The sequence below is a fragment of the Lissotriton helveticus genome, chromosome 2_1 (assembly GCF_964261635.1).
Source record: "Lissotriton helveticus chromosome 2_1, aLisHel1.1, whole genome shotgun sequence".
Classification (NCBI taxonomy): domain Eukaryota; kingdom Metazoa; phylum Chordata; class Amphibia; order Caudata; family Salamandridae; genus Lissotriton; species Lissotriton helveticus.
In genome coordinates, this window is record NC_136059.1 from 1,697,680,298 (window position 1) to 1,697,705,948 (window position 25,651).

The window sequence follows — 25,651 nt, forward strand, 5'->3', positions numbered from 1 at the left end:
GCACAGAGGCCACATATAGCAGGAGCGCACTGCACACAAAGACAGAACAGGAAAAGAATTGCTAAAGCCATCCCAATGATCATCAGAATCTTCCATCCCCAAGTGGATAACAGTCCCCAAAACCATCCAGTCAACGACCAATCTCCTTTGTCCACATGTATAGACTCGGAGATCTTATGCAGTCTGGAAATAGCCTTGTATACTGTAGGAGCATTATCTGGAATGAAAACACAGCAACTCGATTGGATCACTTTACATACTCCACCTCTGTCTGCAAGTATGATGTCTAACGCAACTCGATTCTGCAACGTCATAAGGCGATCCGCTTAAAGCTCAGCGGTCAGATTACTAAGGGCACCGGCAGTTTCATTTATGGTGGATTCGACCACTCTCGTCAATTTGCGTAGGTTTCTACTGTTTGCCATAGGTCCCCAAAATGGTAGGAAACCCTTGAAAAAGTCTCCCACTTCTTGTCCAGCTGTATCTCCCTGATCGAATACACCCTTAACAATTCTCGTTCTGTGGTAATCTACAGCAGCAGTATACGTAGGAGGCAACAAATATGCCACATAACATGTTCCCGAAAAATCAGGGGGCAACCATGTATATGCTCTATCATAGCAGACAAAATACGTGCCCTTAGCTGCTAAAAACGGTGGGGAAGTTTGGGACGCAAAGACATACGTCTGAGTACAAACACTCTTCAGTAACTGAGCTCTCGGATTCTTGCCTTTCCCTTGCAGACAAAAATGACCACGATGGGGTATAATCCAAATCGGAGGTGACCTTTTTCTTCTCTGCTTCTCACCCAGAGTAATACTATATCCGATTGCATTCCAACCAACATATGCTAGTAACTCATCCTTGGGAATAGTCTTATACGTTTCGATATCTCTACTCATATCTGTAATTCCCTTCACCAAGGCTTCATTACTTGAGTTATTTCTCATGGAACGCAGGGGATAGACTTCGATGGCATAAATAAACATCGTCTGATATGCCCATACGGACCCATTGTAACTGAATGGCAGAACCAGATAAGGAATACCTCTATCCATAGTATGTGGCATAAGACCACACACCCAACAATTAGTGGTGTTCACTACTTACTGGTGTTGATGGAGAAGTTGCACAAAGGAATTATTCACAAATTCCGACCTTCTAATTTGCTCGTGTTCAGATAAAATATGAAAAGAATGTAAAGAAACAGTAGTAGGAAAAGACATAGGTTGGGAAGTAGGTGCAAACGACTGTTGTGTGGCATAGAAAACCAAACCCACACAAGCTAATGCAATATTTAAAAGCATTAAAAAACACATTATTAAAAAACATTTGCTAAGAACCAATATACATATTCGGACTTTAGAGTCCATTTTCCTAACATCCTGGGCAGCGTAAAAAAACTCCATCCTCTAACCGTGCTGTTCGCGGCAGTTAGTTCTCTTCCGCTAAGGAATGCGCCTGTCAGTCTAGGGAACGCCCTTGGACCAACCAGAACCGTCGACCTTGTGTCTACACGGCTTGCAATCCCAAGTCTTTATACCGCGACCCTACAGCTGAACCCGGATGGTGGTTCGAAAAAGAAAAAGACAAAAAAGTTTCTTGATCTGCCAAAGTGTAAATTCACTACATAAAAAAGAAAATATTTATTTGTCTATATGTACAATCTTTCTTGGTCTCAAATCGTAGCGTTCTTTGTCTGGCACAGTCTGATCTTTGAATAGAAGATCCGGATTGGTGGTGTCAATCTTCAGATGAGGAGGCACAGCAGCTTGTAGAACATCATCATCCTCACGTTCAGACCGTGTCCATGTCAAATGAGCATCACTAAATGGAACGAATCTAGGGACCTTCTCACAATCAGAATCGGCGATACCATCCCTTACCCACTGATCATATGGTAAAGGCAAAGGAACTTTTTTACAGTGGGTGGCATGCACCCAGTTCTTTTTGCCTGCTACTCTAACAGCGGTTCTAGTAACCAACAAAATCAGATAGGGGCCGGTCCATCTAGGTTGCAAGTTCTTGGTACGCTGAAAATTCTTCGCAAGAACGTACTGTCCAGGTTCAAGTACGTGGCCTGGATCTGTAGTAGCTGTCGGCAAACTGTCATAGACCTGTTGGTGGAGAACATGTAATTTAGCAGTGAAGTCATGTAAGTAATCCACCAACATAGGGTATTCAATACTGCTGTATTCTTTCGGACGAGGCACTCCCCAAACATTCGCTGGACGACCAAACACAATCTCATACGGACTAAGTCCCACTCGAGAATGGACAGTCGTCCTTGTTGACAAAAGAGCCAACGGCAAGGCATCTGGCCATGTAAGACCAGTGCTCGCTTGTACCTTAGCTAGTTTCAGTTTAAGCGTACCATTGTAACATTCAACAAGTCCAGCAGACTGGGGGTGATTAGCTGCGTGGAACTTCTGACTGATTCCCAATCCAGAGCATACTTTCTTCATGATTTGACCCACAAATTCACTCCCATTGTCTGACCATACAATTCTCGGCAATCCATACCTAGGGAAATACTCTCTCAACAAAACCTTGGCTGTAGACAAGGCAGTATTATCTTTTAGGGGGTAAGCCTCTATCCATCTAGAAAAGGCGCAAACAACCACAAGAACATATTTTAGATTGTTGCATCTCTCCATGTGAATATAGTCTAACTGTATCACCTCAAACGGATACGTCGAAGGAGCAAAATGACCAGCTGGAGTTGGAGTTCCCTTACCAGGATTATATTGCAGACAAATCATACAATGTTTCACCACGTTCTCTGCACATTTCGGTATTCCAGCATTCTGCCAAACTGGAGCCAACAACTTACATATCCCTTTCGAACTTATATGAGCCAATGCATTAGCCATTGTCACCACTGGGAGCACATACGCATCTGGAAACAACCATCGCTGGTGTTCCGACAACTCAATCCAACAACCTGTAGAATCCAACATACCCGTACTCTCTCTCCAAACATTCATTTCCTTTTCTGTAGCTTCAGCCTGAATCATCTTCACACTTTCTATCGTGTCTTCACACATTCCACCAGCCATAACCCATCTTGCTGGTCCTGCAACATACATACGGCTCATCATGTCTTTCGCTGTTTCCTTCGCAACTTCATCCGCAAACGCATTTCCTCGACCAACATCATCCACAACTTTCTTATGCGCACTACATTTCACAATTGCAATCTTCTTTGGGAGAGTGAGAGATTCCAAAAGTTCATTCACTAACTGCCCATGCTGAATTTTAGTTCCATGAGAAGTAAGGAACCCTCGCTCTCTCCACAAACGTCCAAAACTGTGCGCAACACCAAACGCATACTGACTATCGGTATAAACATTCACTCGCTTTCCTTCCGACAACACACACGCTCTAGTCAGTGCAATCAACTCTGCTGCTTGCGCAGAATTCTGTGGTATGCGTGTTGTCTCAACAACTGTATTTAAAGTTGTGATAGCATATGCTGCAGTCGTTTCACCATTCGGAAGCTTAAAACACGAACCATCAACCCACAGCGTGCCATCAACATTTTCAAAAGGAGTGTCCCTAAGATCCACTCTAGCTTTTGTTTCTTCCTCTGTACGAAGAAAACAATCATGCTGTTCTTGAGCATCCGTCTCTGTAGAGATCGGCAACAACGTAGCTGGATTCAACACATTACATCTTTTAATGTGAACATGGCTAGCCAACAGTGTCAACTCGTAGCCTGAAAGACGTGCACTAGTAAGGTGCTGTGTCTTAGTCCTGTTTAACAAGGTATCCACTGCATGCGGAACCATCACAATCAGCGTATTATCCAATACCAAACCAGCAGACTGTCGAATAGAAACGGCAGCTGCGGCTGTAGCTCTCAAACAACTCGGCAATGCTTTAGCAACTGGGTCTAATGTTGCTGAGAAATACGCACATGGACGCTGCTTGTCCCCAAAAGATTGTGTCAACACTGACAACGCACATCCTTCTCTCTCGTGCGCATACAACGTAAACGGCTTGCTATAGTCTGGAGTACCCAACACAGGAGCCAAACACAATGCATCACGTAATTCAGGAAAACTTTTCTGGCATTCATCAGACCAAGGAAGAGGATACGGAGTATCTTTCAGAGTCAATGCTAACAGAGGTTTCGCCAACAGTGAAAAATTGGGGATCCACTGTCTACAATATGACGTAATACCCAAAAAGGCACGAACTTCTCTCTGTGTCGATGGCACACTCATTTGCGCAAGCGCTTGAATTCTTTCTGGGGTCAATTTCCTTCCCTCCTTCGACAAGAGATGACCTAAGTAAGTTACCTCTTGGCGGCAATATTGCAACTTCGAAGGCGACACTTTATGATGAAGGTCAGACAAATATCGCAACAACGAAAGAGTAGCCTCTTTACAAATCTCTTTGTCATCAGCAGTAATCAACAAATCATCGACATACTGAATAAGAGTAGAACCAACTGGTAACACAAACCCATCAAGCTGAGTTTTCAACGCTTGACTATAAATTGAGGGACTTTCGCAATAGCCTTGGGGAGCTCTCTTAAACCGGAAGCTTCGGCCTCCTAAAGAGAAGCCAAAAATATCCCTGCTCTCCTCGGCAATAGGAATACTGAAGAAAGCAATCTTCGAGTTGATGACAGAAAACCAAACTGCCGAAGCAGGAATCAGAGTCAATAATGCAGTAATATCAGGTACCACGGGAAACTGTGGCACGACAATCTTGTTGACCTCTCGAAGGTCGATCACAAACCGGTACACAGGTGGCTGAGAAGCATCTGTACGCTTAAGAACAGGCAAAACCGGGCTATTGCACACGTTACCTCTCGTTTCCTCAACCACACCCTTCTCAACCAGATCATAGACAATCGCTAAAAGAGCTCTCTCACCATCACTCGAGATCTTGTATTGTGGTATACGAGGCAACTTAACATTCGACTTTAGCGTAACAACATACGGTGGAATCTGCAAAATACCAACATCATTTGGACCTGTAGCCCAAAGCGTTTCAGGAAGCGAACGCAATTCCAGTGGCAAACAATCTTTAGACAAATACATTGGAGAAATCACTTTCTTACCAAGAGTAAGTTGTACTCCCGAAGGAGAACAATGCAATGTCGCATACAATCTTTTCAGCAAGTCCAATCCCAACAAATTCTCACCACAACCAGGCGTTAGAATAAGTGGAGCTTCCAATTCACAAGGGCCAATAGAAAGGGACAAAGGACCAGAAACCGGATTACGAACTGGGGCGCCTGAAAATCCTACGGAAACATTGGTCAAGCGAGACAAAGGTGCGCCAGGGAGTTTAGAATGCATAATAGAACTCTTTGTCGCACCAGTATCCAAAAGCAAAGGTTCTACTACACCTGATGTAATCACTTCAACATAAGGTCCACTCTGTTCTACTGGAACTGACACTACTCCCTCTCTTTGCCCATGGCTATCCTAGCTATCAGTATAACCAGAACTCTCACCTTCGACATAGTAATCCTCAACATAATACTGGGCAGACTGTCCACTGGGAGCATTCCGTCTGTCAAAATAATTCGCAGAATTCTGTTGGGAAGAAGAACGCTCATTCTGGGGGATCACACCACGACCTCTTCCTCTAGGCGCTTGCTGAAAACCACCACGACCTCTCTGACCAGGTGCACCATTCGCACGCTGTAACAAAGTCGGACAATTATTCTTGAAATGATCTTCCTCTCTACAGTAAGCACACTGATTCGGGCCAGGAAAGAATCGCTGAACATAAGGCTCAGGCTTCTGTAACAATCTCTGAAATTGTGGAGGTTGCTGAAACTGAGACTGATTCTGACAAGGCGGATAAGCTTGCTGCAAAAGAACTTTCGTCTTTAAATCCTTCGTTTTCTTCTCTACTTTATCCTTCTCATCTTTATCCCTATTCTCGTAATATTGAGCAGTAGCCAATATCTGGGCCGACGAAGAAACGGCCCATGAACTCTCAGAGTCCTTCAACTTATTAGAAAGTTCAGGAAGCAAATTAAAGACAAATTTATCCACGAACAACCTTTGACCACCTTCCGTACTCATATCCTGACCACTGTGATCAATAAACGTCTCTTCAAACCTAGTGAAGAAGTCAGACACACTCTCATCTTTCTTCTGCTTGCATGCTGCTAACTTATCCCAATTCACTCGTAAAGCAGGCATCATCGTCTTCATCAAAGTAATAATTCTACCAGGTAATTTTGCAACGAAGGGTTCAAGTTTAGCACCTCCTACTTGTCTACCATCTGCAGCAACAATATTCGCCCAAGTATCACCTAACTCTGCTGCATGATTCTCATGACGAATCTTCGCCCACATAGGTTGCGGAACTACATTACCCATCAACATGTCAACGTCGGCTAAATTCATTATACACGCATCTACTGTCTGAGACAACTCTTTGTTGTAACCAGCAGGATTCTTACGAGGATCAGGTAAGGTCTGCTTAAGAGCCAAGACCTCTGCTCTCTTCCAAGGGACATGTACCCATATTCGCCGAAAATGAGGCAAAACAGGCGGATTAGCAGTTGCGTCTCCTTCTTTCCAAAGTGAAGGAACCTCTCTCATTGGATACTGTCTCACTTTCCTCCTAACAGAGGGATCAGGTTCATACAACGTCTGAGACGGAAGTCTAGATCTAAAAGCCAATATCGTCTCTACAGCATCTGTAACATCAGTGTCCACTATCATCCCTTTAGCAAAATCTGACTGAACATCAAGCACATCCTGCGGAATCGGACACAACTCATTATCTTCCCATTCCTGATGCAGGAAAGTACACATCACATCGAAAACATACCTTTGCTTAGGCGGTTCCCACTGAAAGAAAACATCCATAACCGCTGGCAAATTATACCTTGAAGCATTCAAAATCCATTTACGAGCCAACAAATCCAACACTGTCCGTTCCTCGGAACTAGGAAGCTGACTACGACTCTGCTTACGTTCCGAAACAGGGGTCATATTCAATGACCCAAACAATGGAGACAGCAGACTAACAACAGTCTCGGTCATTCGTTTTCGAGCAGAAGGAGAAGAAGCAGACATAAGAACAGGAGAACAAGTATTCTGAGGCAAAGAAAATGTAGGCATAAGAACAGTCGGAGGCGAAGAAACAGAAGTAGAAGGCAAAGGAGCTTGAGGCAAAGCTGGTAGCAAAGATGGCGACCCTAGAGCGGGTTGCACAGGAGAAGGTAAAGCCATCTGTGGAGTACCGGGTGTCTGAACAACAGCAGGAGGTTGAACAACAGAGGGTGGAACAACCGGTGGTAATGGAGGCGCAGTAACACCCTGCACATAAGGAGGTGGCAATCTCAGTAAATGAGAGATCAAAGAATCTTTTTCAAGATCTTCAATCGCTTTCGGAGGAGAAGATGGCAAGGCCGGATAACATTTATCTATGGCCATGCAACGTTGCCTATCTGACACCTCAATTGCTTTATCTTCTTCATTTTCTTTAAACTGCCTAGCAGCTTGCATTATTGATACATCCTTTTCTCTTTTATCTCTTTTAGCTTGTTTAATTTCTCGTTGTCTGGCTTCTTTACGACAAAGGCGAAAGGAGTCAAACATTCCTAAATAATTTTGTTTCTAAATTATCTAAAATCTCTGTATTAAAGCTACCATGTTGGGGCCATTGTAAGACGCCATCCTTTCTAGTGTAGTGGACCCATACTTCATTGAACGTAATGGGGCCCACGCCGTGTTTAGAATAGAGCTCCTAAGTCGGAGTTCCAACCGGAGGTATCGGACACGAATCCTCCAATCGGGAATCCCTGTTGCAACCACAACCAAACCAAGTACCAAATTTGCTACGATTAGGCATCTTCACTCACTAATTAAGCTTCAAACTTCAAGGGATTATCTCTACCGATACACTCGTAAATATATGAGACCCTCGGCTGTGGAAATTGCAATTTTCAAATCAAAACTAAGGACCAAACAAACTAAGAACCAAAGAACCAAAAACTAAGGACTGGGAGCGACCCTCTTATACTTAACTGAGGTATCAGTCACGCCACCAGAAGACCCGTCTATCGTCTCCCCGTACAAAGCATGACAAATGGGTCCAAGACAGGGCGACAGTCAGGGCAGCAGTCCTTCGTAGCCGTCAGGAAGGCGGGAAGCCTCGCAGAAAAGACCTTCAGTCCACATTCGACATGCCGGGGTCAATGAAGTGGTGGCCGTCCTCCAGAATTTCCTCACGAAGCTCCTCACAATCTTCAGGCTTGGACCGGTACCGCTGATGTCGCCCCATGTTGGAAGCGCCAACTGAAAAACCGGGTTATTTAAGACCCAGCCGCGCCAGGGGCACGCCCAAAGTCTTCGGGTTCACCTGTCTTAGAATACAGAGACACGGGATACTTCTGAGTGGCGTCAAAGATCAAATTTATTGGCTGCAGCCAGTAACAGAAGTCCTAGAAATCATCACGGTATGAGTTCTCAGGAGACTGCTCAATTTTACAAAGCAAGTCATCCCTTTTTATGCCAAAAATCACATTCCAGACAAATATTTAACATTTACAAACTGTCCAATCACATGTATCCACACCAGAGGTATCGCATGACAGTAAAACCCACTTTTCAGTTGCCCAGCCCATGATCAATCATCGGTCAAACCCAACATTCTTCTTTAGACAGGTCGAACGAACCCATAATAAAAAGGGCACAACCCAATCGTAAATAGACCATAAAGAAAGAAGCAGAAACAGGTGAGAGTAGGATAAGGCATATTTGTGTGCAGTAAAACTTTATGACGTCCTGTGCTCTGATCCTTAATCTTGATCAGCTAAAGGGCTGGAACTGGTTTAACAAGGTCAGCTTCAGGTAACAGTTAGTTCACTCAGGTCAAACAGAAGTCAGCATGAACTGGAGCTAAGGTGTACATGTTCTTAAAAAGACTAGTTCAGCCACAGTCATCGGCCTATGTGAGGGCAACCACAAAATGGCTGCCATACACAAAATGGAACCCAAGGGTTCAAAACGAAATCCCTAAATACGTAGTGAATCCATTGGTCTAACGTGATGAAAGCACTCATACCTGCCGCACTAACTAGTTACGGTTCGCTAATATCAAATTCATAACAAAACCATGACCTTTATGAATTGGGTTCAGAATTCACGGAACCTCAGGTCCTATGCCTCTGTATGTTCTCTATGCTGAGGACCTCTTAGTCATAACTGTGTATTAATTGCTACTTGGATATTCCTTCTGAGGTTAGGACAGTATAGTGGCTTTGACATCTCGGATGCCTTTCTTTTCCCCAACAACCATTTTCTATTTCATTTTGGGCTACTGTAGCCACATGCGGCTGTCACCACTGATTTATTCAGAGAGAAAAAAATACATATCTGCATCTTCCAGCGGGTTGCCACCTCTAGACCGACTGGTATCCTACACTAGCCAAAGGCCACATTTGTACCTTACAATTGCCAGTCGACAGTAAATTCAAGTAACTGACCAGCTAGGTAATGTGTGTCAAAGAGGCATAAGTAAGTGCTCTACAGCGATGCACATTTAGATTGGGTTAACACTGCCACCATGCAGAAAAGAATACAAATCTGAACATTTTGATGTGATATGATATATAATAGTGTATGGTGCTCTCTTATGTGGCATGATGGGGTAGGATATAAAGTTACCCTATGTGGAATGGTGTGATGTAATGTATAGTACAGGGATTCCATCATCTGGGGTGGTGTTATTTGATATGGTGGAATACTTCAATGTGTTGTAGGCTATAATGCAGTCTAAGGTGTTGTGGTTTAGTGTCAAGTAGTGTTATAGTGTGGTACAGAATATGGGAATGTATGTTGTACTGTGGTTAGGTGCAGAATGACATGTTGTTATTCATGTGGGATGGTGGGTTATGTTGTAAACTGTGGATTGATGTACCAGGGCTTCATGTTGTCAGGAACCACATAGTTTGTGGAGGTAAGATAAAATAATATATAATACGATATTGTGTTTAGTATAACGTTTGTGAAGTGCTAAAGTGTAGTGAAAGGTGATATGGTATGGTTAGGGTGGCAAAGCGTGAGATGGTGAGATATAGCTGCGGTATTATGTAGTGTAGCTTTTTTCTGGTGTACGGTTTGGTTGATTTTACACAAATGTATCACACAATCTTCATTGTATCCGCATCATTGCTCATAAACTTTCCACACTGAATTCCCAGCTTGTGTCATTTGGGTTGAAAATGTGATGCACAGTCTCATTGTCCATTTATACTCTCTGTAGTGGTTCATGTGTAGTGATGCCTGGCAACGTCCCTTCCTCCTCCCGTTACAGTCAACACTTCTTCCTGCCCATTGTATCATTCCCAGCTATCGTTTCCAGGCCATAGCCCTCACTCTGCTTATCTAACTGCTGCTAGCTTGTTAAGGAAGTTAGCTGTCGCCACCTACTTCCCTCACTGTCTGCCTGCCCCTAATTGCTCTGCTGTATTCCTCAGTAAACCCAGTAAATGTGGCATGTCAAGCAAATGATTCACCTGTGACAAAGATGAAACTCATGGCATACATGTTTAATTAAGCTTTCCTTTGGAGAATTTTGTTCTGGAAGTAGATTACTGGCTTGATATTTCACAAAGACATAAGTAGCCGTGAACCTGCCTCCATCTGATGGTAGCGTTAGAGCTCCTATGTCCAGTTAGTGAAGTGGCTCATTATGTATTTACTCATTGTGTGAGTCTGATGTCTATGGTGGCTACCATCTAAGATGTCCTTTATATGTGTGATGTCCCTTCTGATGTGATGAGGAGCATTACATGGAAGAGTGTCATATGTTGAGGAGTGGTGGATGTGCATGAGTGTGTATGATGTAGGGGAGTGTAATGTGGTTGATAGTGAGTAGTGAGCTGTTGCTTTTTGTAGCATAGTGTGTAATGGTGTATTATGGTTTTGGATAGTGTGAAGATGTGGAGTCTGATGTGATGTGCTTTAGTGCTTAAAAGGTAATATAAAGGCAGAAACTGTGGAGTGCTGTGTTAGATTGAGATCTGGTATTTTAAATCATATTCCAGTGATATGATTTAATGGTATGGCATGGTGTGGTATGATTTGGAACCTTTCAAGAAACAACACTGAGTTAACAGATGGTAGGAGGTCATAATGGCATGAAGCATTCAAAGTCAACACTGCTGAATGGCCCTCTAGTGCTTATGAAGACTTGAGGCACTTCTAAGAAATTGGGTTATTTCTTAGAGGTTTATCAGTCAAGGAGGTAAGTACCCACCTCAAGTAATAATCACACTCCGTCCTTATCAGGGTGAACCACTAAAGTCACTAAATAAACCTGAGCTCAGCCGCCTTGTAGCTATCACACAGAGAAGACATGCTAAACTTAGAGGCAATGAATAAAGTATGCTATACTACAACAGTAATAAAGTCCTAATGCAAAGCAATGCAAATCCCAAAACATATTGGAGAAACAGAGTAAAATATAATAAACTAAATAACAAAATTACAATAACTTCTGTGAATGGCGAAATGAGTAAGTGCCTTCTGTGAACACCAAAATGAGTAAGTGCCTTCTGTGAATACCAAAATGGTAGTAAGTTTAGGATTTTGTCTTAAGTTAGTTCTGTGAATTGGGCCCTTAGTATTTAATATTGTATCCCAGTGCTTTCCTTTGGAACAACCAGCCTTGCTACATTGAAAATAACTTTGTGATGCTAGTCAATGTAAGGACATGTTTAACATTAAACATTTAAATGTCCTACTTTTAAACACCATGCACCCTGCTTTACGATCAATAATGCCTACTTAGGGCCTGATTATGAGAACGATGATGGATTCAACCCAGATATGTGCCTGAGGGTGAGTGTCTGAAAAGTTTCAGCGCTCCGTCCATCATCTCCTTGGGTTTGCTTTGATTATGAGCTTGGCAGTGTAGCAGCGGGTTGCCACACAAGCACCCCACTACCACACCACCAAACTCATCCACACACTGCCCGCCAGATTAAGAGTTCATTCATGGTCTGGCGGGCAGTGCTTTGGCTGTCCCACGGTGGTGCCCTTCAAATGCTTATATCTGAGCCTTAGAAAGGCCCGGAATGGGAGCGCCAAAGCATATTCCTGCATGGCCTGGACTATGCAGTCCATGCTGGACAGGAACAGGGGTGCATACTGCCAGGGGTACACAACACCTGCCCCCCTGCATGCACTCCCAGGCTCTCAGTCAACAGGGGGCCCTGTAGGACACCTTTAGCTTCCTCACTGCCACACTTTTCATGGCATCTCGATACCATAAATACTGTGGTAGTGAGGTAACTCGTCATATGCTTGGAGGTGCCGCTGAGGCACCACAAGCATATTGCGGCCTCACACCGCTGCAACACTGCAGAGGAATCATGAATCCCCGGCGGTTGCAATGGTCCTTTGGCAGTACAGCCGCCAAAGTGGTAATAGGGCCGTCAGACTGCTGGTGCAGTGGTGGCCACACCGCCACCACCGTAGTTGTAATAAGCCCCTTAGGGGTTGTAAGAAAAAGCCTCTTTTTGTATGGTCAAACCCATTTTGTCTGGACTGATGCTTCTGTTTTCGTTGACTCTGCACACTAAGACACTGCTAACAAGGCCCCAGTGCATGTGCTCTAACATCTAAAACCTTGTCAAAATAGGTTACAGTCCTGATTTGCATATTTAACTTCCATATAAGTCCCTTTCATATGGTACAAAAATATTCCCATGGCCTATAAGTTAAATGTTGTGGACTGCAGCACATATTGTTCCACCACTAAAGTGACAATCCTAAGCATGTCTCCAGGTCTGCCTCTGCAGTCTGTGTATGCAGTTTTAAAACTGCCAATTTAACATGGCAAACTATACGTCTTGCCAGGCCTAAATCTAATGGTTATGGGCCACCCCTAAGGATGGCCCTAAGTACCCAGTGTGTAGGGTACATGGCATTTAAAAAGTAGAACATGTGTACTTATGTTTTACTTGTCCTTGCAGTGAAAACCTCACAAATTAATTTTTTTACTATGACAAAGCTGGTTGTCCCATAGAATAAACCACTGGGTTACACTATTGTATTGTAATATAGTGTTTATATAGTGCTTATTACCATTATGAGGGGCTCTGGTTGCTTGCCTACATGGGTAGCACCCTACATCAATTAGGGTGTATGGTTTAAAGTGGGTTGTCTTTGTTTTGATCCTGTGTGAGAAGTGTTTCTAGTTGTGCAGGAGGACCACTGAAGTGCAGTTATCGTGTTATGGGACAAGCGCTTAGCAGTGTGAAGGATAAACAAATGTGAACAATAGGTGCGCATTTTATGGTTTTCAGTAAGCTGGCAGCTTAGAGCAGCTCTCCACATCCGTTTGTGGTATGTCTTATGTTCATAGTTAGAAGACCTGGCATCCATGGTGTGGTTACCCCCTGACTTTTTTTACCTTCATAACCTACTGTTTTTGCTGACATTATTTTTGCTGGCCTTAGGACTTTGAGCACTTTACCACAGCTAACCAGTGTTGAAGTGCTGGTATTCTTTCCCTAAAATATAATAACATTGGCTTATAATCAATTGCCATATTTAATTTACTTATAAGTCCCTATTAAGGTCGCCTGGAAATTGAATGCTATTAATGGACCTGTAGCACTGGTTGTCCCACCTACTTAAGTAGCACTTTAAACATGTCTCAGGCTTGCCATTGTAGAGTCTGTCAATCAATCAATCAATCATAGCATTTGTAAAGCGCACTACATACCCGTGAGGGTCTCAAGGCGCTGGGGGAGGGAACGCTGCTACTGTTCGAAGAGCCAGGTCTTGAGGAGTCTCCTGAAGGTTAGGAGGTATTCGGTCTGCCGTACGCAGATGGGGAGGGAGTTCCACGTTTTGGCGGCGAGGTGGGAGAATGATCTGCTGCCGGCAGTCACTCTTTGTATGCGGGGGACAGTGGCGAGGGCGCGGTCTGCTGAGCGGAGCTGGCGGGACGGGGTGTAGAGGCTGAGTCGGCTGTTGAGGTACGCTGGTCCGGTGTCATGGAGTGCCTTGTGTGCGTGGGTGAGGAGCTTGAAGGTTATCCTCTTGTTGATGGGGAGCCAGTGCAGGTCTCTTAGGTGGGGTGTGATGTGGCTGCGTCGCGGGATGTCGAGGATCAGGCGTCCGGAGGCATTCTGGATGCGTTGGAGCCGTTTCAGGAGTTTGGCCGGGGCTCCTGCATAGAGTGCGGTGCCGTAGTCCAGTCTACTGCTGAGGAGGGCCTGGGTGACCGTCCTTCTAGTTGTGGTGGGGATCCACTTGAAGAGCCTGCGAAGCATGCAGAGGGTGTTGAAGCAGGAGGAGGAGGAGACGGCATTGACCTGCTTTGTCATGGAGAGTGTGGAGTCGAGGATGACCCCCAGGTTTCGCACGTGGTCGGTGGGTGTAGGGGGTGCTCCAAGTGCCGTCGGCTACCAGGAGTCGTTGCAGGCTGAGGGGGTGGACCCGAGGATAAGACTGTGTGTCCAGCTTAAAGCTGCCATTTAGCCCTAGCAAAATAAACCCATTTTCAGGGCTCATACCTTCCTTTTTAATACATGTAAGTCCCTAGGCAGCCTCAATGGCAGAGTTCAGTGTATTTAAAAAGTTGGACGTGTACTTTTAAATTTGATATTTTTGGTAAATTATTTTTTCACTACTTCAAGGCCTATCTCTCACATAGGATAACATTGGAGTTACCCTATTTGATTTTATAAGTGTCATTTCCAAATGGGAAGAGACAACCAGTTCATGTTTGGTGTCTCTGGAATCACAAATTAAAATCCTAACATAAGGTGGAGTCAGATTTAACTAGCAATTCCAAAAATGCCACTTTTAGAAAGTTGGCATTTTCTGGCTGTAGGCATTTGGTGCCTGCAGCCTGTCTGGTCACATGATTGGGTGTAGTTGGTAGTTGGGCTTTGTGTATACCTCATAGTCATTGAAGACAGACGCTTCAGAGCATGGTGTGGGAGCAGTACACTCACAGATCACTGACGAGGGCTGGGACCAACCTGTAGCTTCCATTAGCCGGAGGCTACTCCCCAGGGAACAGAGGTGGAGTGCAATTGAAAGGGAAGCTTTTGCTGTGGTCTGGGCTCTGAAGAAGCGGAGGCCCTGCCTGTTTGGGACTCACTTCCATGTTCAGACAGACCACAGGCCCCTCAGATGGTTAATGCAGATGAGGGGTGAGAACCCAAAACTGTTGAGACGGTCCATCTCCCTACAGGAATGGACTTCACAGTGGAACACCGCCCTGGTACAGAACATGCCAATGCTGATGGTCTGTCCAGATTTCTCCACCTTAGTGAAGAGATCTCTGAAGAGGGTGGGTAGTTCTCCTCACTTTCAGCTGGAGGGGACACGTGTTAGACCTGGCATCTTTGGCGTGGTTTCCCCCTATCTTTTTGCTCTACCTCCTGTATTTTTGATGCTGTGCTGGATTTAGTTTTTGCTGGTTTAGATGCTTTGGGCACTTTGCCACTGCTGTTCAGTGCCAAAGTGCAAGTGCTCCCTGTGTAAATTGTTATTATGATTGGTTATCCATGATTGGCATACTTGTGTCACCAAGAAATCCCTAGTAAAGTGCATTGAGTGTGCCAGGGCTGGTGATAACAAATGCTACTAGTGGACCTGCAGCTCTGATTGTGCCACCCACATGAGTAGCCCTAAAAGGGTGTCTGAGGCCTCCCACCGCAGTGCCTGTGTGCAGTCTGTGAACTGCCATGTCCTCCTGGTCAGTGTCCCCACTGGCCAGGCCTAACCCTTTCCTTTCTGTACACATTGGTCACCCCTATGGAAGGCCCAAGGTACCCCCTTGGGCAGGTGCAGTGTATTGGAAAGGTAGAGCATGTACTTGTGCAGGTGACATGCTCTGGTAGTGAATTACAGCCATTTTCGTTTTTCCCTATTGTAAGGCTATCTTGTACCATAGGCTATCATGGGGGATGCTGGCTACAGTGGCTACCAGCATATCTTCCCATAGGAGCAAGATAGGACATAAAAGTCTGGTATCCCTGAACTCAGAATTTAATAACACATCTTTTAGGAAAGTTTGTTTTTAAATCCTGTGTTTGAGAACAGCACTTTTAGAAAGTTGATGTTCTCTTGTCTGACCTTTCTGTGAGCCTTGGCCTGTTTGTGAATTGACTGTCTGGTTTGTGAGTGACAGGGGCTGGGTGGTTCCCAGAGTCTGAGTGGGCTATCGCTGGGCTGAATAGCTCCGTCTGCATCTAGAGTGGTGGGAGGGGGTAGCACCTGGGCCTGAATAGGGCTGTGCCTGCCTTCCACAATGCTGGCTCCACCTCCTACTGGGCGGCTGACCACCCTGCTCCTCTCCCAGAAAGGAAAGGAGAGGCCAGGAAAACAAAGTGCTCAAGGAACACCCAGAACTGGTTCAGACCGGGCTCAGAGCCCTCCTGCACAAAGGGATCAAAGACTTTTAGGGGTATAAGTACAGGACCCCTGACTACAGAAAATTAGATCCTCCTGGAATCAAGAAGGAACCTCTGCCAATGAGAAAGCTGAAACTGAAGAAAGAAGACTGTCCTGCTGTTGCTCTGCTGGACTGACCTGCTGTTGCTTTGCTGCCAAGGAGAGGGAAAGGACTTTGCTTTTGGTGCTATGTCCCCTTGCTTGAAGGAATCTCCATGTGCCTGAGAAGAGCTGGCTCCCTGTTAAGAAGTCTCAGGAACAAAAGGACTTCACCCCCAGGTTCCCTGAACTCTGCTGAGAGAGTTCTGTCCTTCCTAGAGTGCTTGGGCCAGGTGTGGTGCCTCTGGAAGTTGTACCTGTGTTGGGGAGCTGGAAACCAAGCTTTTAAAGACTTTCTGCAAGTTTTGTCGCATCGCTCGCTTGCGGAGCGCATCCCCGTCAGTGCGAGGAAATTCCCGCAGCTACGAAGACCGAGATCATCGCAGCGCCTGTTGCCGCTGCCAGAGTCGTCGCATCCTTCATTTGCGGAACGCACCAGACCGATGCGGGAAGATTGCCATCACTGCGAGTGCCTTCGCAGAGCCTGTCGTCGCTGGGTGAGATCGTCGCACCGCTTGCTTGCAGAGCGCATCACATCGCTGCAAGTGTCGTCGCAGAGCCATCGCATCGAGGAGCTGCAAGAGGAAGATCACCGCTGGTCCACGCATCGTCGCCCCAGAGATCATCGCAGCCCCAAAGATCATTGCATCGTGCCTTTGTAAGCTCTTTCACTACGGAACCTCCGCACCGGAATCCATTCAAGGTATCGCATCCCTCCCCATACAGACCAAAGTCACCGCACCACGCCCGCTCCATCCAGCGGGTCTGTCGCATCGCCTCCCCAGCATCTCAGGAGTGACGCATCGCTTGTTTTCCACCGCACCAGTTTTTTTTGGGGAACTTTGTCGCATTTAAAGGTACTGTTGGCTAAACGTGATGCAACTGTGAACTTTTCACGCAACTGTGGATTCTTTTATCGCAACCTTAAGAACACTTTTGAAACCATATTCTTGAACTATGTATGTTGGATTTTTGTTGTTTTGGTCTTGTGAAGTTTAGATTAAATACCTTTATTTTTCCAAACTGTTGTGGAATCAGTTTGTGGTGTTTTCACTGTGTTACTGTGAGTGTTGGAACAAATACTTTACACATTGCCTTTGATAAGCCTTGACTGCTCGTGTCAAGCTACCAAGGGGGTGAGCAGGGGTAATCTAAAGAGTGCATCCTCCTTACCCTGACTAGAAGCAAGGGTCCCTATTTGGACAGTGGTACCTACCTCTGCCAACTAGAGACCCCCAGTTCTAACAGTCAGCCACACACAATGGAAGCTTAGGAGTGACTGGATGGGCCATCAGGGGTTGGATGGGAGGGAGGAGCTAGACCCAGCCTCATTTATACCTGAATACACTGTGTCCTGTTTCCACACAAAGGGCTACATACCCCCTGTAAAGAGTATGGAGCCAAGCCCAGGAAGGCAGGGCATGTGTGCACTTCAAAGACATGCCTCCAGAAACTTCTACCCACTTCAAAGTCATAACTTTGCATAAATACTGAACCCCAGACACGACCACTTCAGTACAGTTCCTGGCCTGTGGATACTCTGTCAGGTAGAAGGGCTGCTGAAAAGACTGCCACTCTGATTGTCTACTGCTCTGAAGGAACTGCTGCCCTGCTGTGCTGCCCTGCTGTCCTCGAGCCTGGGTGAGAAGGGCTGGACCTGCATCTTTTAAACCTAGAACCAGAGTGACATCAAGATCTAGTTGGCTGGCCTCTTGAGCTGAAGCCTCGGGAATATAACAGGCTTCCAACAACCTTGCATCTGCACCTGGACTCTGCCATCTGTGATTCTACCCTGCCCAGTGGTGCCATCCGAGTCCTGGACCTTTGGAAGTGGGCTTAAGGTGTTTTTCCAGCCTCAGCGGTATCAGAGGAACCAACACATCTCTTCTACGCGGCACAAACCTCACCAGAAATGATGCATCTCCACTACTGTGTGGATTGGACCAGCCGCAAACACCTGCATTGCCTCCGCAGTATGCAATGCCTCTGGAACAGCCACTGCATGATGCATCCTTGGCATAGCACCTTACAACCTTTATCAATGTCAACCTTGATGGCGAAGCCAGACTCCACATCGCAGATTCAGAGTTTTTCGGAATCGACTCATCGCCCAACTGTACGCTGCATCTTCGACACAGGACTTCGCCTCACAAGCCCTTCAACAGGATTCTTAACGCTGATACAGGCCCTAGCATCACAGCCTTGCCGCATCTCAGTACCGTTGCATCAGTCCAGCTGCAACAAGCATCTTCGACACAGATCCACACAATGCTCCACAAACCAGGATTTAGGGTACTTTGTTCAGCAGGCCTAACTGGGTCCCTGTAGCTGGTCCACAGTCGACCTGAACTTGTGACTTTGTCCCTATACAGGACGACCAGATGTCCACAGTTAGTGTTTTGTGCTTATTGGCTCTATTTTTACTTACATCTTTATAACTGAATATCTCCAGTTCTACTGGTTGGACTTTTGGCATTTTAGTCTTGTTTTATTTATCATCTTAGGCTCTATTTTTATAACTTGGTGTGGGATCTTTTTTGTGAGGTGTTGTTACTGTGTTATTGTTTGAAGTGTTGCACAGATACTTTACACATTGCCTCTAAATTAAGCCTAACTGCTCTGTGCCAAGCTACCTGGCGGGTTGAGCAAATACTAATTTGGGGTTTGCTTGTGCCTTAACCTGACTGGGAAAGTGGTTGCTGCTTGACCAGAGCTCACACCGAGTCAACCATTAACCACATTTCTAGCAATAGTCCACTTAGCTGGTTACTGCACTGGGTAGTCCATCCTAGGATGTTTTCTTTAAAGTTAAGTCTTGATCAGGCATGGGTTAAAGATGGAAATGGGTGAGAAATCTGCCGGGAAGGACTTGGATTATATTATCCCATATCTGATTGTGATTGTGAGATGTCAAGAAATGGTCGTAGTATGTAGCTAGTTGGGCCTACAGTGGTGGGCTAAATTAAAATCCTCTGTTGGCCAGTGCCATGTGACAGATCTCTTTGTTATTCAGTGCCTGTTCGGTTGTTGATGGGTGGTTTATTTGCTGTGGACTGGTACAGTGCTGGGCGATGGTCATGCCACTTAGCAGTTTTGTCTTATGTGTATGTAAGAGTGTCAGCCAGTAAAAGGAAATTATTATGTAGCCTATATGAATTGCAATTGCCTGCCCAATCAACGAGTGCTATGGTATTACTATTAGTGCAGGGTATATATTGTATTTGTATTGTAATTGCATTTATATAGCACTTACAATCCCATATGAGGTATTGTAAGATTTTACGCCAGTCAGCAAGCTGCTAAGGAATGCAGGGTTAGTCGGTATTTTTGGTTTGTTTATTGTTGGTTATAGGAATTAGCCTTGCGTTCTTAAGGAAAATCAAGCCATGCATTTAGTTATTTACTCCAGCTTCTATGTGGTAGATTAAATTATTAGGAGTTAGATGTGATCTTTAGTTGGGGTGGGATATCTGGATTAATGCATTAGTTGGCGGTATTAATAAATGAGCTACAGGAGATTAGGTATTGTTAGAATGCAACAATATGGCTTTTAAGGAAGCAGTTGTGAGCTTTGAAAAGAGGTGTGTGTGTAATTTGCACAAATACAATAATAGGGGTTAAGGCAAAACATACATGTGACTTAGAGTAGGCCATTCTCATAGAGAGAAGGCATGCAGAGATAGAAGTATGGAAAGGAAGGAGAGAGTCATAAAAAACGCTGAGTCAATAAGCAGATTTTTAAGTTAAGGTCAGTCTTCATGGAGGATGTTAAAGATTATAGTGGAGGTTTTCTGAGATTACATGCAAAAATGTAGGAAGAAAACATTACTTACATGCTTTTCACTATCACTGCAGCTGATATGACTCCCAAATCCCCATGCACCATCAACCATGCATAAATACAATTACAATAAAATGTTTTCATTTTCTCGTAAAATCCTATGGAAGGGCGTAAAACAGAAATATTGTGTTTTAAAAGTTTATCCTAGAGCTGCTCCTCCCCCTTCTGTCCAATGCTCAGGGATGGATGAGGAGAACAGCGTCTGTTTTAGTGAATTTGTGTAAATTAAATTAAGTGTGAAATGCTGCTCCCTCCTGTCATTTAGCCTTCCTGTAGATGAGACACACAAAAGGGAAGAGCCTTTCCAGAGACTTCTTCACCTGGCAACAGTACTCCAGTCCCAACCCACACACCCATCAAACCTACCCCTCTCAGGAAATCAATCAGCAGCCCCTTCCCAACAATGCCCTTATTCAATTTTCAAGGTGAGCCAGCCTCTACTCATTCTCACTTTGGTGAGTAGTCCATGCCACCAAGCCACAGGAATACAGGCAATACACAACCCCTGTCTGGGAAAGTCTGCATTTTAATGGTTTGAATCACCATCACCATCAATTTACACTGGTGGCTTGGGTTGGGCGGGTGGGCAGCCCCCCTGCTTGTCATGGTTGTAGTGGCATTTTCCTGAGCACGCCTCCGCAGCCATCAACAGAGAAAAGGTTCCTTGCATAGGACAATGTCTAGTCTTTTTTGTAGACGCTTCGTGTGCATTGGGTGGCCATGCCCTTTCCAGAAGACCACGGACCTCGCGTTCTTGCCGTTCGGCAAGGATAAAAGGTAAACCCGGAGGCCAATGCCTCACCTGCAATACTGTTTTACTTACCTGAAATACTTACCATGCTTTATTCTCATTTTCTGGGCCCTTTATTTTGCTGACAGCCTGTCCTAGAGGATTTATGATACTTGCTTAAAGCCTTTATAATCAAATTGGTTTCTACCTCTCATAAGCCCTGTAGTTGTTCTGTACCTTGACACTGCTTCCCTGCTTTATAGAAGGAACCTGGGGAACTGTAAGAGAAAAGTCAATAACACTTTACCAACAGTGGACTGTTGCTACAAAATTGGTATGGTACATGCTCAAAAATTTAAATGAAGGCGAACTTATCATGATGGAAATCTGTGCTTGACACTCATTTCTTCAGAAGTTCCTGAAAAAAGATTCTATGTGCACTAGAGAAAAGTACTACATTTTTATTTTCTTGTACCAAGACTACGGTCCTGAATATATAGCCTGGGACAAAATATTGAATTCCAATTCAATTTCCAGTGTTGATAGTTAACAGGAATCTGTGAGGGAATAAATTCAAATTTCCTAAATGCTACTAGGATGATATCAGACCATCAATCAATCAATCAATCACAGCATTTATATAGCGCACTACTCACCCAGAGGGTCTCAAGGCGCTAGGGGAGGGGGGTCCACTACTGCTCGAACAGCCAGGTCTTGAGTTGCTTCCTGAAGGCGAGGTGGTCCTGGGTCAGGCGGAGGTGGGTCGGTAGGGAGTTCCATGTCTTGGCGGCGAGGTAGGAGAAGGACCGTCCTCCTGTGGTGGCTCTTCGGATGCGGGGGACGGCGGCGAGGGCGTGGCCGGTCGATCGAAGCTGGCGTTTGGGAGCGTAGAAGTTGAGGCGGCTGTTGAGGTATCCTGGGCCTTGGTTGTGTAGGGCTTTGTGTGCGTGGGTGAGGAGACGGAAGGTGATTCTCTTGTTGACCGGGAGCCAGTGCAGGTCTCTCAGGTGTCCGGAGATGTGGCTGCGGTGGGGGATGTCCAGGATGAGTCGTGCTGAGGTGTTCTGGATCCGCTGGAGTCTCTTCTGGAGTTTGGCGGTGGTTCTGGCGTAGAGGGAGTTGCCGTAGTCCAGACGGCTGGTGACGAGGGCCTGGGTGACCGTCTTCCTGGTCTCGGTGGGGATCCACCGGAAGATTTTACGTAGCATGCGCAGGATGTTGAAGCACGACGAGGAGACGGCGTTGACTTGTCTGGTCATGGAGAGGGAGGAGTCCAGGATGAAGCCCAGGTTGCGTGCGTGGTCTGTTGGTTTGGGTGCGCTGCCTAGGGCGGGGGGCCACCAGGAGTCGTCCCAGGCGGAGGGTGAGGATCCCAGGATGAGGACTTCCGTCTTGTCCGAGTTCAGTTTCAGGCGGCTGTTCTTCATCCATTCGGCTACCTCTTTCATCCCTTCGTGGAGGTTGGCTCTGGCGGTGGCGGGGTCGTTGGTGAGGGAGAGGATCAGCTGGGTGTCGTCGGCGTAGGAGATGATGTTGAGGTTGTGCTGGCGTGCGATGTCTGCGAGGGGGCTCATGTAGACGTTGAAGAGGGTTGGGCTGAGTGAGGAGCCTTGAGGAACGCCGCAGATGACTTCGGTGGCTTCAGATCTGAACGGAGGGAGGCGGACTCTCTGTGTCCTTCCGGCGAGGAAGGAGATGATCCACTCCAGTGCCTTCTCCTGGACTCCGGCGTTGCTGAGGCGCTGTACTAGGGTACGGTGGCAGACAGTGTCGAAGGCCGCGGAGAGGTCTAGGAGGATGAGGGCCGCTGTTTCTCCGTTGTCGAGTAGAGCTCGGATGTCATCAGTAGCTGCGATCAGGGCGGTCTCAGTGCTGTGGTTCGCCAGGAAGCCGGACTGCGAGGGGTCGAGGGATCCGCTTGTCTCGGGGAAGGCGACCATGATATATATATAGTGATCAAGACTTCTGGGTAGGCCGAAACGTTATGCTGGCGGCGAAACCCAAATAAACAATTTTTCACCTGCAAAGGTTGGGTCGGCTCTCGTCTCCCTCTCTGGTGGTGTCCTGATGATTGTAGGATTGCTGGAGTCCTGGGTTTGAGTTTGCTGTGTGTGTAGATATATATATATATATATATATATATATATATATATATATATATATATATATATATATATATATATATATATATATATTACCTACTGGCGGTCGCCAGTAGGTAGTTATAGTTAGGATTGTTTTCCATAGGAAATCCGCAAAATTCTATTGGGAATAACTTTGGCACCGGTGGACTAATCTTCGCGTATTTCTCAAAGAAGATGGCCCGCTCCGCTCCGCTCCTTCCCTGAAAGTTTGGGGGGGATTTGTCAAGCGGGGGCCGAGATATAAGGGGGGTCCCAAAACGTGTTTTTCCCATGTTAATTTCCATAGGGCGGTTGGACTCACTTTTAGCCCGAACGGCTGAATTGATTTCCACCAAACTTGGCAAAATTGTAGGGACTGGTAGCCCGATGTGCCTTTGCTATGTCTCAAGATATGTGCTCCAGTGGATTTTGAGTAATTAAGGTTCAAAAAAATATATATATCTATATGCGCGACCCGGTACGCGCACCGGGGAGCGCACCGGGCTCGCTACGCGAGTTCACGAGCAGAAAGCTGATTGGCTCTCGGGTGTCTGTCAACATTCCAAACAGTCCGGAGCGGCCGCCATCTTGTGTCTCGGTAGGATCGAGACAGAAGAGGTGGCAAAAACAAAGGGGGAAATGACCAAAAGGGGACAGGGTAGACCCCCCTTGGCCCCCTAGGTTTGATGTGGGGGCCATAAAAGGGCCCCGCGGGGCAAAAAAAGAATAATTTTTTTTCCGATTTTCACGGGGGGAGCGCCCGGTACGCGCACCGGGGAGCGTACCGGGGAGCGTACCATGGGGAAAACCCAGTGAAATAGTAAAATAATAATTTAAAGTGCTTAGAGGTAGGGTAGCTCTGAATAGAGTTGTTGTGTTGTTTGGGTGTTTTAACTACCAACATGTAGGTACCAATGCAGAGTCTTAAATTTAATGTACACCGTTTCCTCTGTAGATATCTTGCATGTTGTTACAGAAGTTATTGTGGTATATGGAATCCATATCATAGTCTGTCAGGTAAGCAGAAATAGATACTTTAAGCACTCCCTGAGAAGGCCTAGGGGATCATGTGTAGTCTATCCTGCTCCCTTATGATGATGAAAATGAGTAAACTTACTATGTAAGACAAAAAAGTTGCACAGAATACTATAAGTCTCACTTTATATTATAATCATTTTGGTAGTACTTCATGAATTACATATAAAAATGAATAATGTCTCAAACAATTTTTGATTAATAAATATAAATTTATTCTTCTGATTCTTTTTCAAAATTTAATAAAACTTCTAACATTATATTGTCTGGAATTTCCTCATAATTATCATTGCATGATTCAATTTGTTCCAAACAGTCAATTAATTATTGGTCTATAGAGTCATCCATGAAATCCAAGACATCTTTTTTTTCATCTGGATTGTTTTCAATCTTTACTTTGAAAGAAATAACATTGGATTGTTGTTTTTCTTCCATTTTCTTTCTGTAAATTGCATAAAAAATAACTTTATCAGTTGAGTTAGGGTACTTTTGGGTTTAAGTTCAGACAGGTATTTCTGAGTTTTTAACAGTGAAGTAAATTTTCGGCAGTGTATGGTTTCAGGCAGGAAGTAGAACTATTAAAAAGTGCATGTGATGAAGCCTAAGTAAATTCATAATTATACCAGAGAAGCCTAACTCAATCCATAACTATTACAGAGAAGCGTATCTCAATCTATAACTATTACAGAGGGATAGTATATAACTATCAGAAAATGTTTTGCCAAATTAACTCAAAGTGCACAACATACTTCCCTTTCCAAATTAACAACTTACCTTTGTGAAAGCAGTTGAAGTTTTCAGTGAAAATCCTTTTCAAATGTACTTCAGGAAGTACTAGTCAAAATGGCTGTGTTTCCCTCTCTTTTTTTATATATATTCATGTACATAACCAATCAAATGTCAGCACATAAAAGTACAAAATGTAAGTAACATTTTAATTGGTTGTAATTTCTAACACTTTCATATGTGTTTTTGTCATGTAATTTACCTCAGGATATTTAGACAGGGCTATAGCCTAAATGGCTGAATGGAATATCACCAAATTTGGGAAAATGGTAGGGACTGGTATGTAGTATGGCCTATTCTATATATGGTGAACATCTCTACAGAGGTTTTTATGTAAATTACCTTTTAAAAGATTTTGGGAGCGCTTATCGGTGAGCGCCCCCGTACGCGCACCGGCAGCGCTACAGCAGTCCTCCATCTTGTGTTTCGGAAGAATTGAGACACAAGATGGAGGAAAAACAACGTTGGGAATGGGTAAAAGGGGCACGGTAGACCCCCCTGACCCCCTAGGTTTTCTGAGGGGGGCTTAGGAGGCCCATATAGGCCCAAAAAGATTTTTTTTTATTTTCTATTTTTCGCGGGGGAAGCGCCCGGTACGCGTACCGGGGAGCGTACCGGGGAGCGTACC